General features: G+C 41.0%; 1 protein-coding gene across 10 annotated transcripts in view; it reads left to right on the top strand.

The window, feature by feature from the left end:
* The first annotated feature begins 360 nt into the window (after positions 1 to 360).
* The window catches only part of LOC148034644 (SPX domain-containing membrane protein OsI_08463-like), a 203,071-nt gene continuing 185,146 nt past the window's right edge, over positions 361 to 18,285 (top strand). For 4 of the 10 annotated variants that reach the window (XM_087679574.1, XM_087679577.1, XM_087679570.1 and 1 more), the window contains exons 1-2: positions 363 to 696; positions 849 to 974. The gene's annotated coding sequence lies outside the window, so the exon portion shown is untranslated. Of the gene's footprint in view, positions 697 to 848; positions 975 to 18,285 lie in introns of all 10 variants that reach the window. The other 6 variants (XM_087679573.1, XM_087679578.1, XM_087679572.1 and 3 more) reach the window with 3 other exon arrangements.

Genomic DNA, 18,285 nt, shown 5'->3' with positions numbered 1-18,285 from the left:
TTGGGGGCCCTATCCAATCAAAAGTAGCTGTCTACACGCAGAAGTGAAAATTTCTCGCTTCTTGACCCTAGGCCGAACATTGTGGCTAAAGGGTTTTTGAAACAATCCTGTTACCCCTACACGTGCCCGTGCGACATGGCTCTTAGGACAAAATGACAAGTGATGGCATGAACGCTGTCATGTAGCCTGTAGCTCACTTTCCAATTTTGGAGGTTGTCCTTTTGACTCGCAGAATTGGAATGTGGAAGGCTGAAGCCCGGGTGTAAATGAGACCGTTAAGGCCAGCCAATCACATTTCTTCTAATAACTTTTGCAGAAATGAGATGAAGGGCTGACACGTAGCAGGATGACGATTGACGTGTAGGTATCTGTATGTCGTTGCGAGCTTTAAGGGCGCAGCTTTTTTCTCTCTGGTTTCTGTCGAAAAGCATTTACTCGCACTGGGTGACCAACAGTATATCCTTCAATTTTTGCGGCCTGGGCATGTTTGTCTGGATGTTCTCCGTCAACATTCGTTAGCGCATGGCGCCGTTTCCCTTATCTGGCATTCCCAATTGACCTTCTCAGGATATATCTCCGTTTCTCTTGCCCGGCAGCTGGCCTCCGAAAATCTTCACGTGTTGGCAACCAAACTCAGGCTCGCGCTTGCTTCAGCAAAGCTTCTGTCACAGCCGGCAAGTGTCTATCAGCCCTCAGGTAAAGCTTCAAGCCTTCCTCTTTGCATGCTTATCTCCTTGCTCGGTTACTTTGTAGTGTCTGAAAGACGGCCGCGCTGCATTTTCTGGTGTACAAAAGACCATGCTTCCGTAGCATTTGATCCATCTATGGTTGCATTTCCGTGTTTCCAGAACCAGGAACACTGGATTCTCCTGTTATATAAAGAAGATGCTTCCGAAGGGTTCAAAGCATGCATTTCATCTTAGCTGAAAATAAAGGGCGAAGAGGAAGGCGGGGGCCCCTCCTGCATTTTTCACGTAAACTCTTGAGCTACCGTACTCTAATAGATGAGAGTGCCGATTCTACATATTTCTCTATAAATCAACAAAGAGTGTTGTAACCTCCACTATTATACGACACTCCACTATTATGAAACTTCCAATAAGATGGACTTTGTGATTGAAACTAAAGGAAACAATGCAGAGATTTTGAACGGTCTAGTTGAAACAGTAGAGCGCCTGTGCAACAGAACTCTACCATTGGAACAGAACTGTATCATTTCCATTTCCAGCTGCTTTTCAGAAATGCCTTTGAGGAACTAAGTATAGAATTAGTTTCTTTGTTGTACTCTGGAGAGTGACCACTAGAAAATGGGCATCCATTATTTGATGACTTTTGTTTGCTATCAATACGAGTCACTGTTCAGATATCTTCCAATCTTGGAATCACTCTTCACATATCTCCCTATCTTGGCTTCCTTCAATCATTGTTCAAAGTACATCAGTTTCATTGTATGGCAGTTGGCTTAGTTGCCGTGGGGTAGTTCTGCTGCAGTATGTTTTCACAACCAACCATACAGGGCATAAACTGCCTTCAGAAATCCAAGCAGTGAAATTCCCAAGGCTTACTTTTGTTATTCAGAACGGGAAGACATTGAACTATTGTCCTTTCCTTTTTTACTCTGTTTATCATGTAAGGTTGTAAATTTGTTTGGGAGATTCAACTTTGTTTAATAGTTTGATTTTCTGGTAAGGTTGTAAACTTATTTTGGAGATTGAACTTTGTTTGATAGTTTGATTTTCTGGCTATTCAATTATTAGAAATCCCATTCAATCCTAAACAACTAGTCACTTGATAATTTATTCTCGCCCTTAAATTCATGTCTGTGTGGGCAGTAGTGTGACTGCTCAGTGCTGAAAGCAACTCTGCTTTCTTTTTAAGATGCAAAACTGCACCATAACTAGATACCACGAGTTAAACCTCGATATTTACAATCTTGATGCAGTCTCCAGGAACTTGTAGGCTGACATCTGCATATCATGGCACAGGAAAAACTGTCTATTTGAATGGGAAAAGATTCTACAAGGAGTTTGTTGATGTATTGAATAAATGAGAAACAATCCAATAAGCAGGAGCTTGTATCATGGGGAAGCTTAAATCAGCAGGTGTCCTGTATTTGTCTTTCATAATTGACTAACCTACTAGATCTACTGTTTCTATCATGCCCTTTCACGAGTTTGTAATTTTCTAATTGAGAAAATTCATTAGCAATCAATTGAAACTGGTGTATGAGTTAATGAGCTACGTGGCTTCAAATGTGATGAGGACATGAATTCTCAACTTAGTGGCCTTGGAAAACTTAGGTTGTGATACTTAAGTTATGCATATGTGAGGTGCGCATGTGATTAAGTTAAATTGTGTCATCGTAATAGATAATCCTAGCTTTGGCAGTGTGGGGACATTGGCATAAGTTATTGTGGGCATGTGCTGGAGGGGTACCTAGGACAGATCTAGGACATTGAATATTTGGTTGGAAATAATTTCTTGTATTTTGGGGTTTAGGGATTTTGATTTAATTCCTTGGGCTAAGGTTTGTGAAGAGTTTCAACACTTTCAAGTTCAAAGAGGTTAGGATTTTAAAGAGATTAAGTTTGTGAAACCAATGTTTCTTTCTATAGAAGGATGGTAGAACCCCAAAATGCATTGATTTATAGTAATTTACAGCTAGCTATAAATTCGTAAAGTAAATGATAAATACAAAAATTAACACCATTACCACTTTTGGGTTAGATTGCGCTCAAAGAAATTGTTGAGATGAGCTGACACCTGATTGGCCCCAAAAGGTTGGAGTCCATTACAGTATTTCTTTTCACATTAATTTCAAACACGTGTTGTTCAACTAAGAATTGACCGAGCCAATTCTCCAATAAGATTTGGAATAATAAGCTATCATTTATAACCAACAACCACCAAGTTCAAAATTTCCCTTGATTCTATGCACTTTTGGGTATGAATTGGGTTTTGAATACTTGCATGTAGGACGTATCCAATGATTGGCCCCATTGAGACCCAAATTGCCCTTAGATTAGAAGCACATGCATGCACAAATTGAGTCTTGAATACTTGCATGCAAGTCCCAAATGACCTGCAACATCAAGCCCCAAATTGCCCCTTTGTTGTTGCATGCAAATCAACCCATATGTAGAACCAAAATCTCACATTTATAGTTGTTCATTGAGCAAATTTGCATAGTAACCTTCTCAAGCACATAGGCATGTATGCATGCATTCCAAAGCATCCATCAATAAATCAGCAACAACCACAATAGAATTAAGTTGTAATATGAGGCTCAAATCTCCAATTTACTTCACCAGATGGCATATGTATCTGAGTCTAGATGAGAGAAAAGAAACAACAGAGAATAATTTATGCATTTGTAGCCCTAAAACAGTGATCAATATTAAAACCCCCAAATTTGCGTCTTGATTTGAGCACATGCCAGCACAAGTTGGGTCTTTTACACTTGCATATGAGTCAATCTTGTTGTAGATGAGCAATTATTCTAAGATTTGTTGTAATATCTTAGATTTCTAGCAAAGCACCTTGTTATTTGGCTAAGATTTGATGGCACACTTCTTGAGGTAGCTTAGAGACCCCAAGTTCTATAGAAACTCATAGTTGTACTAGCATATTAGGACTTAGAAAATTCAGAGCTGCTAAGGGAGGAGATGAGCAACAAATTAGAGAAAATTCTTTGACTTTCCCAAGACAAAAATATTTGCATAACAATTACCCTATTGTTCTAGCCCTCGAAAGTGTTGTAGATTAGATCTCTTTGTTATCTGTGATGGCTTACTTGCTGTCTTTGGGCCTAGCACTCAAATTTTTGCCCTTAGATTCGCCCCAAACAGCCTAGAATGGGAGAAAAAGAGTATAACATGGAAGATACACTTGCATGCAGCCTAAAAATGACCCAAAGATGACACTCCGCAAATTTCTATTTTCACTGCAAATTTGAGCTACATAACTCTTTGGCTTGGCCCTCAATAAAATGATATTAAATGGTGCTCAACACCAATTTTAAATTTCTAATATTTTTGAACATAAAAGTGTTGAAACTTCTCACAAACCTTAGTTTAGGACATTAAATCATTTAATTTTGTAGCCCCATGATACCAAAAGTCATTTCCAAGGAAAAATTCAATATCCTTAACTAAGATCTATCCTAGGTATTCCATTGGCGTCTCTCCAAAATAACTTCTATCAATATCCCCCATTACCAAAGCTAGGATTATTTGTGTGCGTAACACATGTTTACTGAATCTCACAATTGCACAACTTAATCGGCCAAAGAATATTGGCTACAAAGTTCATGTCCTTGTGACATACCTCCCCCTTCATCCTTGCAATCACCCTCAATCGTTTAGTTGTGACACAAAGGCACACATCAATTAGTGTTGGAAATACATGTGTGCACCATTGTTAAACAATACGTGTACCTATTGCTCAACCATGTCATGCCCTTTGCATATGTTGAATTCTAGTCACTTAAACGAGTTATGATCCACACACATGAATAATAATGACTATTAGAACCACAAGGAATATATCCACGTGCCAAAAACTAACATTGTTTTGACTAGGAAGGCATAGTCATGCATAAACCGAGCATAAACAATGCCTTATTGCAATGATGTATCCCCATGATACCCATGTAAAGTATATATTAGTTGCAAACCACATTAACTTTAGTAAATGTACTTCCTTTGCATCATCTGCAAATATACGATGCGTACCATCCATGTATCTCATATATGCTTGCAAATCTAGATCACGTCAAAATGTAACATTCCATGTATATGTGAAACAATGTTGAAATTTCACCAAGAAGCACACGGAAAATTTACCTTGAACTTCACTTGCTCCAATACCCCCACTAGGTTCTAGGCCGTTGTCCTTTTGGACCACAAAGATCCTTTGAACTTTCACAAGGCTGCAAAAATGGTACAGTTGCTGCAATTCCAAACTGACTAGCATGAAACATTGTGTCTAGTTAGCCAGCCCTGATCTCATGTGTACCAAATATATTAGGAGCACTACACGCGTTGCCAAATAGTCCAATGTAACTATATATGGAAATTTGCATTCCACTTGCCAGACTAGATATATTTACCCATTCATTCCATGCATTACGAGTTGCATACCAAAAACATTGATAGCATACATATCAAATGAAGTAGTACTATGACTAGCCATAGCATGAACACAAATATTCCACGATGCCCCACATTTGGATGCATACCTTGCTATCCAAAAGGCATAGTATCTACATTATCAAGATTCCCATGCATCGGAATTCTCTTCTTCTTTGCTGATTTTCAACATCTCTATATAGTGAAGCCCCAACTTCCATTGACAAAACTAGCATTTTCAGCATGCTTTCAATGCTGAAAGCCCATACTAAGATTATGCATTACCTTATTTCCACTTTCTTTAGGTTAGGCTGATGTGTTTCTTCATTGCTTGAAGAAGACATACTTGCTAAATTTTACCACAATTGAAAACAGTTACAGCAAATTGCTTGCACATTGGCTTGCAGTCAAGTACTTGGGATTCACCTACTCACGGAAGTTGATGTATCTTGGTAATGGAACCTTGAAACAACCTTTCTTTCTACAATAGTGAGGTGGAACCCTAAAATGCATCGATTTTTAGTAATTTACAACAAGCAATACATTCCCAAAATAAATGATAAATAGAAAAATTAACACTTTATCACTTTAGGCTAGATTGCCCTCAAGAAAATTGAGATGAGCTGACACTTGATTGGCCTTGAAACGTAGTACCCCTTGTAGTATTTCTTTTCACATTAATTCCAAACACGTGTTGTACAACTAGGAACTGACCTAGCCAATTCTCCAATAGCATTTGGAATAATAAGTTGTGCTTTATAACCAACAAACACCAAGTTCAATTTGCCTCTTGATCCTATGTGCTTTTAGGCACAAACTGGGTCTTGAACACTTGCATGCAATTCTCTAATGACCACTCACATCAAGCCCCAAGTTGCCCCTAGAATATGAGCACATGCAAGCATAAACTAAGTCTTGAACACTTGCATGCAAGTCCCAAATGATTAGTAACATCAAGACTCAAATTGCCCCTTTGTTGTTGCATGCAAATTAGCCCAGCTATAGATCTAGAGTCTCACCTATTTTGCTGTCCAGTAACCAAATTCGCATCAACAACCTTTTTCAATCATAGAGGCATGCATGGATGCATTCCAATATTGCTATGCAAACCCAAATCCTTGCTAATTACACACTAAGATAAATAAATCAGCAACCACAATGCAATTAGGTTCTAGTCTAAGGCTGAACTTGGTAGGATTAGGGTAATTGGAGACAATAAACATAGAAGATGAATGGATAATAATGAATAAAGGCAATGCTCATCTAGTAGATACACTATTCAAGTTGAATATGAAACCTTGAGCTCCCATATCTTTGGGACCGGGGTACAAAGTGTGAGTTGGAGTGTGTCATCCTTTGTACAAATCCCAAAGTGCAGCAAACAACCTTTGAAAGTGTATGGCAGCAGCAAACATAGATCCGGAAAGCCTGGATCAATATCGGATGAAGTTTGACAGCTGGGAAGAGTAGGCAACAGGCCAGAAATTGTCAATAGGATGTAGGCGACTGCTGCAACAGCAAAATGCATTAGTTTTGATGATGTCAATTGAACGGCTTTGTCTTATCGAGCTACCTTGAGACACTTTAGTAACTAGATATTGCCTTTTTTTTTTTCTGTTAAGCAAGTCAAGAAACCTTTATCTCATTTTGGTAAGAACCAGTGATTTAGGACAGAGAGATTGGATTCCATGCTTAAAGATGCAAAATGAGTTAATGTGGCAAGCTAACATGGCAGACTGTATGGTAACAGCTGTATGGCAACAACTAAGCGGTAAACACAGTAGTATTGATGATGTCAGCAGTCAAGCGGCAGCATCAGGCTGAAAAATGCAAGCTGGTCTGATCTGCAGTAGTCAAAGTGTAGCACTCTGATGGCTGAGAACTGTCATCAGCTGATAGAGACAGGTTGGATGTAGGCCCCAGCTGGTGGACAGCACAATCGAACTAAGAAATCCACTTGGAAAGGCTGTAGACAACAGAGGACAGGTGCTGTAGGCAACAGCGGACAGGTGCCAACAATGTTTTGCAAGGATAGGCTGAGTGGTGCGTAGCTTGTCTATTTATAGATGAGTGTATCCTCCCAAATTACAGTTTGGCTTATGAGGCATAGAACTCTCTAGGAAAACAATCATTTAATGAAACTTTTGGTAATAAGCATCCTTTGGGGGTGTTTTAAAGAGCTAACTAGTTTATAATTCCTTTTTTATCAATACCCTCTCTTAGGCCCGAAATAGGAATCTGGAAGGGACAGCAAACAGAGTGCAAGCCCATAATCACCCCAAAGTCAATTGCTAGCCTACCAAGACTATAAAGGCGATGGTTGTCTTATGAAGGGAGCCTAAAGGTCACACTAGAGAGGCCACGGCATCGAACAAAGGGTTCTCATTGGTTGCCTAACGGTCTACTAGGACTTAAAACTTTTTTTTTTCTAGAGTTTGATTGTGTTTTTTTGTCCTATCAAGCATTTGTACCTTAGGGGGAAATAAAAGGGATGGTCGAATCCAATACATTACATAACAAACAAGCTATCCCAACCACCTCTGGATGTCGATGAGGAGAAAAGTATTGGCGGCGGGGGGGGGGGGGGAGGCGTACGTGTGTAGAGCTACCATAGAAATTGCCTAAGGAGATTGCTGTGTGAAATGAGCAATATGGATAATGATGCAATAGTTTAAAAAATAATAATGTCTCTAAAAACTAATCAAATTCCTATAAACACCAAGAGAAGAAGACCACACCCCCTTTCACCATTGGGTAGTGGAAGGAGAAGTAAGTGCATTCTCTCCCAAGATATTGATCTCAATGGGGACAAGAAGAAGCACCCAAAGAAGAAGAGTGAGCTGTATGTCTAGTTGAAAATCTGTGAAATGAATGGTCTCCAAGGTGGTCTCAAGGAAGACAAGATTTTTAAGTCACGATGAAAAGACTCCTTGTTGGTTCAAATTGTGATTTTGTGAAACCCCATCAAGGAATGGCAACCAAGATAATGAGTGCTGAACAATCCATGTCCTTACTTTGATATCGATAGGTCTTGCAAAGGTTAGTGACCAACCTGAAAAGACAAGTTAGGACCAAAAAATACCACATAAGAGCATAAAAAAAGCATATTTCAACGTCAATGGAAAGTGCTTGTGAGTGCAGTAGGTTGGGTTATGAGATGGTCACACTACCAAAAGGTAGGCACACTAATGAGGTGGGAAAGTAAGAGTAAGAATGTGCAGTGGAAGAGAGGAGCTGGGCTAGAGCATGCCTTGTAAGAATCAACAAATATCTAGGTGGAAGGGATGGTAGGTTTGCAGTTCGTGACGTTGATATCTGAACCGCTAGAAGATTCCACAATCTGCTGGATTGGAGGATCTTTAGGAAAAGTGGACTCAATGGCTTGGCTATACACTTGATGTAGTGGGCAACTTAGAAAGAGATGTTAATTGCCTATCCTCAAGGGAGTCAAGGATTGCTTGAGGACCAAATTCCAAAATAGTGGCATTGGCGAATCAATCAAATAACCCCTCAAGTATAGTGGAGTGGATGGTCCACCAGTCACCATGTGACCAGCAGGTCTACCTTGCTAGGATAGTGGATGACCCCCTCTTGGCTATGGAGGTGGAACTAAAGTGCCCTTGTTTGATGTGCTCGAGTTCTTAGGTGGGGAAGAGGGTCACGAATTGCTATTGGCGTTTGAGCAGCACTTCTTGTCAAAATGGCCAGCCTTTTGGCAATGTTGATAGTTCTTTTTTGGAGACATTTTGCCAACCCGATTTCAATCTTGGAGGGGAGTTACTTTGTTTCTCACTATCTAACTTAGTCTTGTTCTTCTTTCCACCGCCTTGCTTTACCTTTTGGGAAGTCAAGGCCCCTGTTGAATATTGGGGTTACTCATAAAATTAATTGAATAGTTGGGCACAATGCAGTAGCTAACACTCAAACTCATAGAAGACGGGTACTTGGGCTGTAGGATCACTTGTTGGATGAAATTGAAGTATCTTTGTGGTGACTCGTTCATGAACAAAGTGACTTGTTCATGACATCGAAGTATATTTGTGGTAATTATTTGTTCATGAACAAGGGGACTTGATCATTAGCTGACTTGGATAAGCCAGTGGTGGCAAATTCAATGAGCAATCGCTGACACTCAGCCAACTTGACAGTCAAATCATCCCTCTTAGTGATTTTAAACTATTGGAGCTCATGATCAAGGTTGATTTGTTGGATTTGATTGCAAGCTATATAACAATCGATAGGATGTGCCCAATACTTAAAGGCAAGGTCAAAGTGTTGAAGTTGAGAGGGAAATTCAGACATAAGACCCTATATAGACTCAACTATGGCTGTGGTGTTTCTACTCTTTCGAGAGTAAACAACCACATCAGATTAGACTAACTAGTAAAGTTAGACCCGTTAAAATGAGTCTTATCTGTAAACACAAGCTTAGCTAATATAGATGGATGGATGGATGGCTTGGTGAGGAGGGGGTTAGGTGGGTGGCATAGGATAGAAAGGAGGGTAACTAGGTACTACATGAGACATGGAAGTGCCGGGCATGCTGACTCTTGAGGTGTGCTCTAAAGAAAGGTGAGTTAGTTTTGGATGGTCCACATGCCAAAAAGATATAGACAAGCCCACTATGTATTGTCATGTTGGAAAATTGTGTGGCCACCTAAGAGATAGGAGAATAGGGTGGGACTTGAGATGCATGGATATATCTTCCTCATAACCTGTTCTAGGGAGAGCCTAGGTTTCTTCAAAGAGTACCTAGCTTTGATATCATATAAAGAAATACTAGTCTTCGGATAACAAACACTATCGTAAGACAAAGCATAGATTGCTAAAAGAACTCAATAGGGTTAGGGTGGGTCAAAGACAGTGAACAGAAAATATGAATGAAGAATAATGAGTAAATACAATGCTCATGCTGTAAACACGCTATGGAGGGTGAATACAAAACCCCTAACTCCCGTGCCTCTAAGATTGGGGTAGAGTGTGTGTTGGAAAGTTTGTCATCCTTTGTACGGATCCCAAAATGCAGCAGACAGCCTCTGAAAGTGTACATCAGCAGCAAACATAGATGTAGAGAGAGTGATTCAGTGTTGGACGAAGCTGGAAAACTTGGAAGAGTAGCCAACAAGTCGGAAATTGCCAATAGGATGTAGGTACTTGCTGCAACAACAAAACACAACAATTCTGATGATGTGGCAAGCTGTACGGCAGCAGTTGATCGGTAAATGCAGCACTAATGATGACATCAGCTGTTAGGCGGCAATAGCAGGCTGAAACGCATAGGTTGCTTTGATTTGTAGTAGTCAAAATGCTGCACTGTGATGGCTGAGAGCTGTCACTAGTTGATGTAGAGAGGCTTGATGCAAGTGCCGAGTTGGTGGATAGCAATTGCGAGCTGAGATATCTGTCGGGAAGGGGTGTGGATAATAGAGAACAAGTGCCAACAATTTGCAAAACAAGGATAGGCTCAGTGGTGGACAGCTTGTCTATCATAGATGAGTGGATCCTTCCAAGTTAGGATTTGGCTTATGGGATATAACACTCTCTAGGAAAGCGATCATTAAATGTAACATTTGGTGTAAGTATGGTTTAGGGATGTTTTAAAGAGCTAACTAGTTTATAAATTTTTTTAGCTCAATTGGCTAGGCCAATTTGTCTCCCAAGTATCCTTAGCAGTTATTAGCCCCTAGATTGGCATTAATTAATTAATAAATGTCTAGTCTTTAATATCACCATTGACATTAATGGCTAATAAATTGGTCTAGGCCAAAATCTGACATCGGCCACCAGCTAGTACATGTTAGGCATAACTTATTACAACTTTTTCCTTTGGCACCAACTAATATCTTGGGGTTCCAGACTCTACATTGTGAAATAACTAATTTTTACCTTGTGCAATCATATTTGCACATTAGACTAACGTAATCAAATGCCAAGCAAAGCATTAAAATTTCAGGTCCTTGTGATAGACCTCCTTGTTGAAATCCTTGCAATTTTCCTCAATTGCACTGCAATGCGTCAAAGAAATACATATTGGAGTTTTCCAAAAGGCATCATAGTGAAAATAACATTGGTCATTGTTTGCTTAACCATGCTAGTGCCAAACACTTGCTGAAAATTTCCATCTAGCATAATTAAAACATAAGACTCATAAAAAATTCAAAACTGCCGTGCTTGAAACCCATAGAATGCATTTCTCATTAGCATATCCCAATTGTTTTGGCCAAACAACCATAGCAAAGCTGAAATTGAGCATAAACCATGGCTGATCTTTCAATGACATTCATAAAACACTATGCTGTCCACAAAACTAGCTAAATACCACTGATAATTGATAATCATCCACCATTGAAAACCAGTATAACTGATAATCAATCTCTGATGATTATACATTGATGCATGCTGATGCAAATGTATAGTTTCATAGCTTTACGTGAAAAACCATAACATATGCATACCAATTGTAGTGACTAGTACATGGTATCTTTTATGCATGTTGAATACATGTGAGATCCACTATACACAAGCTATCCATCACTGGGGGAGTGGAAGTGCTATTTCCCCCTTGAGTATCAAGCAATGACCTAGACCCATGCTGTGAGGAACCCGATTGAGCTTGATCCAAAGTCCTCTCTAATTGAAGAGCCTCCAGGTAAAGCTGCAACAATTGAGGATGGTCTACCAAGTCAACCTCTTCCATCCACTTAGCATCCATTGGTGAGTAAATCTAGAACTTCACCAAATACCTTTTGGAAACTCTTATCTTTGATCTTTATCTCTTTATTTACCAAAATCTGCCAGGGTACCAAAATGTCATCCAACTTAACTTCTAGCTGAATTTCAGTAGATGCATCCTCATGCACATCACCTATGAAAAGGTCTCAACAGGCTCACGTGAAAAGCATTGTGTATCCGCCAGCATAGAGACAATTTCAGCCTATAAGAAACATCATTGATCCTCTTCAATATCTAGAAGGTTCCATAGTATCTCACACTCATCTTTGAATATAACCTCTCTCTTTCTTTAATATTTTTCAGTCTTTTCTTTTCAAAATGCAGCAGTACATAATCGCTCTCCATAAATTGCAAAGCACATCTATGGTGACAAGCTGTCTTCTTTTGCTTCCGTTAAGACCTTTGAAGAGCATACCATACTTCACCATTGCATAGATTGCATCCATGTTTTCTATATAGCAATCAGCCTCAAAGATCTTGTCTTTTGTGTGTAAAATAGAGGGCACTTTCTTGCCACCTTCCACAACCTCAAATGGAGCTTTGTCAATGGAACTATGCATTGTACTATTGTATGCAAACTCTAACAAAGGTAAATATTGCTCCCAGTATGACTTATGCTCAGGTATGTAGTATCCAGAGAGATCAAGCATTGTAGAATTTGCCTCTTTTGATTGATTATTTGTTTGCGGATGGAAGGATAAAGTCATATTTTCAAATAGCCCCTTCCAAAACAAATTGGTCATTCAAGGGTTTCGGTCATTGATGATCGACTTTAGCAACACATGTTGCAAAAATAAGCATGCCATAGTGCCTGCTGTTGTTAAAAAAATTGACCAATTGGCCTCCAAATGAAATTGCCCCTTGGTTTGCTTGGGGATTGGCCTTCACCTTGCTTCTTGAAAGACAAATTCAGCCCCAAATCTAATATTGGTTGACTGGCCTCTTGAATCTCCCAAAAATTCTTTAATTTCAGCTACTGGAATTCAAGTCCTAGACCCTTAATTTTAAGCATGCATCCCGAGGCGGCTGTCAAAACCTTGATTTCTGCTATGAATTGGGATTTACAGTAGAGATTGACTGAAAGCTCTTGCTTTGATGGTTCAAACTATTGGAAAATATTGAGATAACATGAGAAATGGTTGGGGAACGAGAGAGAATGTTGTAGAGAGAGAAATTTCAGAGTTTCATCGCAAAAAACATTGAAAAACTATTGCTACCCTGCTTAAACAGCCATGGAACATATCATCTACAGCTTAAGACCACTGGAAAGATTGCTATCTCCTCCTGCAGGCTGTCATCTGCACTAGAAGGACCTTGGGCTGTTGTCACCTACTCCCGGAGGGCTCCAAATTGCTGTCACATGCTATAGGACTGATCCTTAGTGGCTGCAAATCATATTAGCACCCTCTCTTTGCTCTCCAATAGCCTCCTCCTCTCTCACAATGGTTGAAATAGACTTCCACCAGTCCCTAAAAACGTTTTTCCCACTTGCATGGGCAAATTTTGCCAAGTGGCAGTTTTTTAATTCCAATATCCAGCATTATCTAGCTTATTAATTCAATTTTCAAAATATTAATTCTGAAAATTAATTTAATAATTATTTTAGTGCTCAAAAAATTAATTTCACTAGTCAACAATTAAATTGGCTAGGCTAATTTGTCTTCCAAGTATCCCTGAGCAATTATTGACCCTTAGACCGGCATTAATTAATTAATTAATTAATGCATACTCTAATGTCACCATTGACATTAGTGGCTAATAAATTAGTCTAGGCCAAAATTTGACAAAAGGTACCACATAGTACTTGTGAGACATAACTAGTTTATTACAACTTATCTCAGGATTCGAGGTCCCACATTGTAAAATAATTGACTTGCACATCACATGTGTAAGTCACATTAGCACATTTGATTAATTTTTAATTAAATACTAAGCAGAGCAATAAAATTTCACGTTCTCATGATAGACCTCTCCCTTGAAATCCGTGCTCAAATGATGCTAGTGGGGCAATCGATGCATAGCAAGGCCAGCTTGGAAGTGCCAATCCAATGCTTTTTGGACAACAAGGTATGCATGTAATGATGGGGCAGCCAGGGTACTTTGGTGGTGGCACTAGTTTCCATGCTATGGTGGGTCAGGAACCGCATATAGGGATGTATGGCACAACTCCTTATGGTATGCATCAACCGATGCATAGTGTGCAAGGCCTAGTGTGTTCGAGTTTGCCTGATAATATGCATAAGCTTATGTATAGCAATATTGGCATGATGCTGGGGCACAAAGTGACAAGTTTGGCGATGCATATATGTAGCCCACTGTGTTTGGGACTCATGTTTGTTGGGGGTAAAGACGCCTCTACCTAGTTGCATGTGCATTACTACATTGACAATACTCGCGCCTGCACATTGCAGGCGCTGACCGCCCATTATTGTCACGCCATTCTTTATTCTATCAATGAAATTTAAATAAAGGGAAGGTTGGTCACGCATTGTGAGTGTTGGAGTTCCCACATTTGGAGTCTCTCTCAGTCACTCTTGCTCCTACCATAGCTCTTGCTCCCGCTCATGCTTCCACTTCAGGGCTCACCTCCCTTCAATTGGTATCAAAGCCGCCTTCTTTGCGAGCTCGAGCACACTCTCAAGTTCCATTCAAATACCTATAGTAGTCATCTCTTTGTTGGCAGCCATAGCCACTCCATTCAAGCTTCCTATTGGTTGCATTCTTCTTGGGTACTTTTCGAGCCTTCTCGAGTAAGTCTTGGAGCAGCCCCCCATAGCCCTCACCCTGCTGGTGCAGCATCATGTTGCGTGGAACAAGCCCTTTTTTAGTAGCAGCTCACGTTTTTTATCTCCTTCAGCTTATCTTCTTCATTGGGCAGCTATACAAGCACTTATACACTTGGTTTTGATGCTTGGCATTGATCCTTTCACTCTTGGCATTCAATTTGAGCATTAAGCTTCAGTTTTGGATTGTTATAACAATAAAATAGGGCAGCACTTATCTTTGATGTCTACACTCATTACCATTGGTTGGATAATGCTCGGTTATGCCCAGTTGATGCTTATATATTCGGGGATGCTATCTCATTACTTGGAGTTGATTTTAGACAGATTTAACCACTTCATTTACTCTGTTTTGATTGAGGTTTGCTGGCTGGAAATACAGGGCAGCACCCTGTTTGATGCTTCTATGGTCAGCTTTGTTGGTCTTATGATGCCCGGTTATGTTGGGGTGATGTCTACATGTATGGCAATGCTATGCCCGTGTTGTGGGTTGGATTTGGAGCTGATTTTGGTAATGGAATAGCATCCCAGCTGGAAGAGCTAGGTAGAAGTCACCGCCATGATAGCATCAAGAGAGATGCTGCACGATCCGCCTCGGGAGGGGAAGCCTCCATGCTAGTAGAAAAGCAAAACTCCAAGGATGATGAAACCATGAAGGAACGGCGCACATCCCAAGTATCCAGCCTAGGTAGGACTGGGCAAACCTGTATGTTAGCTCTACATTGAAAACAAAACCTGCAAAGGAGATCAAAGTTTGCAATCACAGAGGTCAGTAGTGAGATGCTCCAAAAACAAAATAGAACTAAAATGAAAAGCTAACTAAAGGAACAAATGCAAAAATGCAAATGTGTATGTGTGTGTGAGTAAATGCAGCGGAAGACTTAAAATGTAGAGACAAAAATCCTATGGGCCCGGAGTGCGAAAAATGAATGCTAGATTGACCTAGGGTATTCGAAAGGACCTAGGGGCATAGTAGTCTAAGAAGGTGGCCACCATCGCGTACGTCCAGTAGCAAGGCTTTGCCAAGGGAATGCTTGACGAGGTGGGGAGAAAGGTGAGATAGATGCATAAAGTGCAACGGGATTGGAACTTGCAGACCAATCAACCAATCCTTCAGGAGTAGAGAAGGATGGCCGCTGAGGCTGTCCGGGTGCCACATCCAGCAGTCATTGTGGGGGTTGGAGGAGCAGATGGGGCAGCAGCGGAAGGCGTAGCCCCACTGGACTGTGAAGTTGCAGTGGTCTGCTGGGGTTTTTTAGGTGAAGACCTTGGGCCTTGGAGCGACACTCCTCGTCCACATGGCATGCTCTCTGGCAGTGTGTGCAAAACCAGTTTTTCTTAGGGAGTTGCTACTAGATAGGTCTTGATTCTTTGGTTCCATCGGAGGAAGAGGAGTCACCCTTTGATTGGCTTGCCTTCGCATCTAGCGAGTTTTTGCTACTGGTGGTTTTTCCTCCCGAAGAAGAAGCAACCAACCCCCTCTGGTTTGAATAAGACTGTGATGAGGATTTCTTGTGGACTTGATCATGCAGTCTCACGAAACGCAATAACTAGCACTCAAACTTGTAGAAGGTTGGCAATTGAGGTTGGGAGATGATGTGTTGAATGAAATTGAAGTATTTTGCGGGTAACTTATTCAAGAAGAAGGTAACCTGATCGTCATCTAACTTTGGAGAGCCAGTAGTGGCGAACTCCGCAAGTAATCGCCTATAGTCAGCCAGCTTGACTTTCAGATCATCCTCTTCCTTAGGAGAGAACTCTTGAAGCTCAAAGTCGAGATTGATGCGCTGAGTATGATCACGAGCTGTATAGCGGTCGAGAAGGTGACTCCAACGCTCTAACGCGAGTGGGAAGTGCTGCAATTGAGAGTGAAACTCAGGAAGCAATCCCTGCATCAGCTCAATATTGGCTGTAGCATTGTGAACTCTCCATTGATGGATGTAGTCAGGGTGAGGTAGTCGAGGGTCCGTCATAGGCTCTAGACCAATGACGAGGTCCCAAAGACCCTGAGACTCAAGCACTTGTTGCATGAAATTCGACCAAGTAGTGAAATTTGTCCCGTTAAAATGTGTCTTATCCGTGAAGGCATTCTTGGCCGTTGCAACAGGAGTGGTAGTGCTCAGAGATGGATAGTGTGAAAAAGTGTAGTGTGGGTAGGATGGGGGAGTGGAGTACACTTGGGAATGGGCCCCAGAGTGCCCACCAGGCATGCGTGTAGTGTACAAGGTGCCCCAGAGTGCTCAGGTCCTCAACTGCGCCCTGAACTTGCAGTGCTGCCTGGAAACGCTTGCAGCACCGCCTGGCACTGTGCTGCCAGTCCACCACTCTGGTCCAGTGCACAGCCCGCCAACCTGCAGCTTGAGCTTCACCAGCATCTGCCAAGTCTGCTCGCACTGCCCGACAGTCCAGCTGAACTTCCAGCTTCGAAAATCAGGGTAAAATAAAATTTTAAATCACTTTTTAATTTCAGATCTCATTCACAAGAAAAGGCTTGTGCCTGGGCTCATTTCTTTGCTTTTGCAAGTGTCTAGGATACATTTCATGCAGAGATATTGTGAAAATTTGGGGTTTTTGTTGTCAGTTCAGAGATTGGCAAATGTATTGTAGTTTCAATCTGAAATAGACTGTTTTTGAGCATTTTGGGGCAAGAAATTGGGGCTTTTGCTTCTACAGTGTTGCTGAGCATTAAAGGCACCTTGGATTGCATGCATTACAGACAGTTTTGACAGAGTGAACTTCAGTTTGTGAATTGCAGCAACCTATTTGCTGTAATTTCTGGAAATTTTAGGATTTCCAGGTTGGTCCAGCTTGAACACTGTTCTCTTTGCTCTTTTTGGCATTGATTATCATGTCAAATCAGGGAGGTGATGTATTTACCTATGTATCCAAGGAGAATAGGTTGGATGGTAATAACTATTCACTTTGGTCCTTCATGATGAAGAATGTGCTGATTGCGAAGAATCTTTGGGACTACGTAAGCGCAGAAGAAGTTGGGCCCGGAGTTGTGGCTCCTACTACTACTCCAGGAGGACGTGGACCATGAGCACCTCAACTTGTTCAGCTTGCTCCACTTCAGCCACTTCCCCAAAGATTAGCAGCCCAAAAGGCATGGGATACACGGGATGCACAGGCTTTGTTGCTGATTGCATTGACAGTTCAGTGGTCTATCATCCCTCACATTTGGTCTATAGCTTCTTAATGAGAAGCTTGACTGACTTTAGAGCAGATGTTTGCTAGTAAGAATGAGACCTGAATCTCTTTCTTAAAGAAAGAGCTTGAGACACTGAAGATGGATGAGGGTAATTCTATGCAAGATCACCTAAACAAAATTCAGGACTTGTGTGAGCAGCTTATGAATGTCGATGAGTATTACTCAGATGGATAGGTGATATCTGCTACATTGAACTCATTGCCGCCCTCGTACTTGGTCTTTCATACGGCCTTCAACCTCACCATGAGGATTGCCCCACAGCCGATTACTTTTCTTCAGTTGGTTAGTTTGCTCTTAGAGGAGGAGCAGACAAGAAGAAACAATGGTGTGGATATTATAGCTTTTGAGTAAACTTTTATGGCACGACAGAAGGGCAAGGGCAGCCAAGTAAGGAGCTCCGCAGAGCTCTGGAAATTCAGGCACTTCACAG

This window comes from Lygodium microphyllum, chromosome 6, assembly GCF_053477565.2.
Source record: "Lygodium microphyllum isolate KBCC chromosome 6, Lygodium_microphyllum_v1.1.10, whole genome shotgun sequence".
Classification (NCBI taxonomy): Eukaryota; Viridiplantae; Streptophyta; class Polypodiopsida; order Schizaeales; family Lygodiaceae; genus Lygodium; species Lygodium microphyllum.
This window is presented reverse-complemented; position numbering and strand designations above follow the sequence as displayed.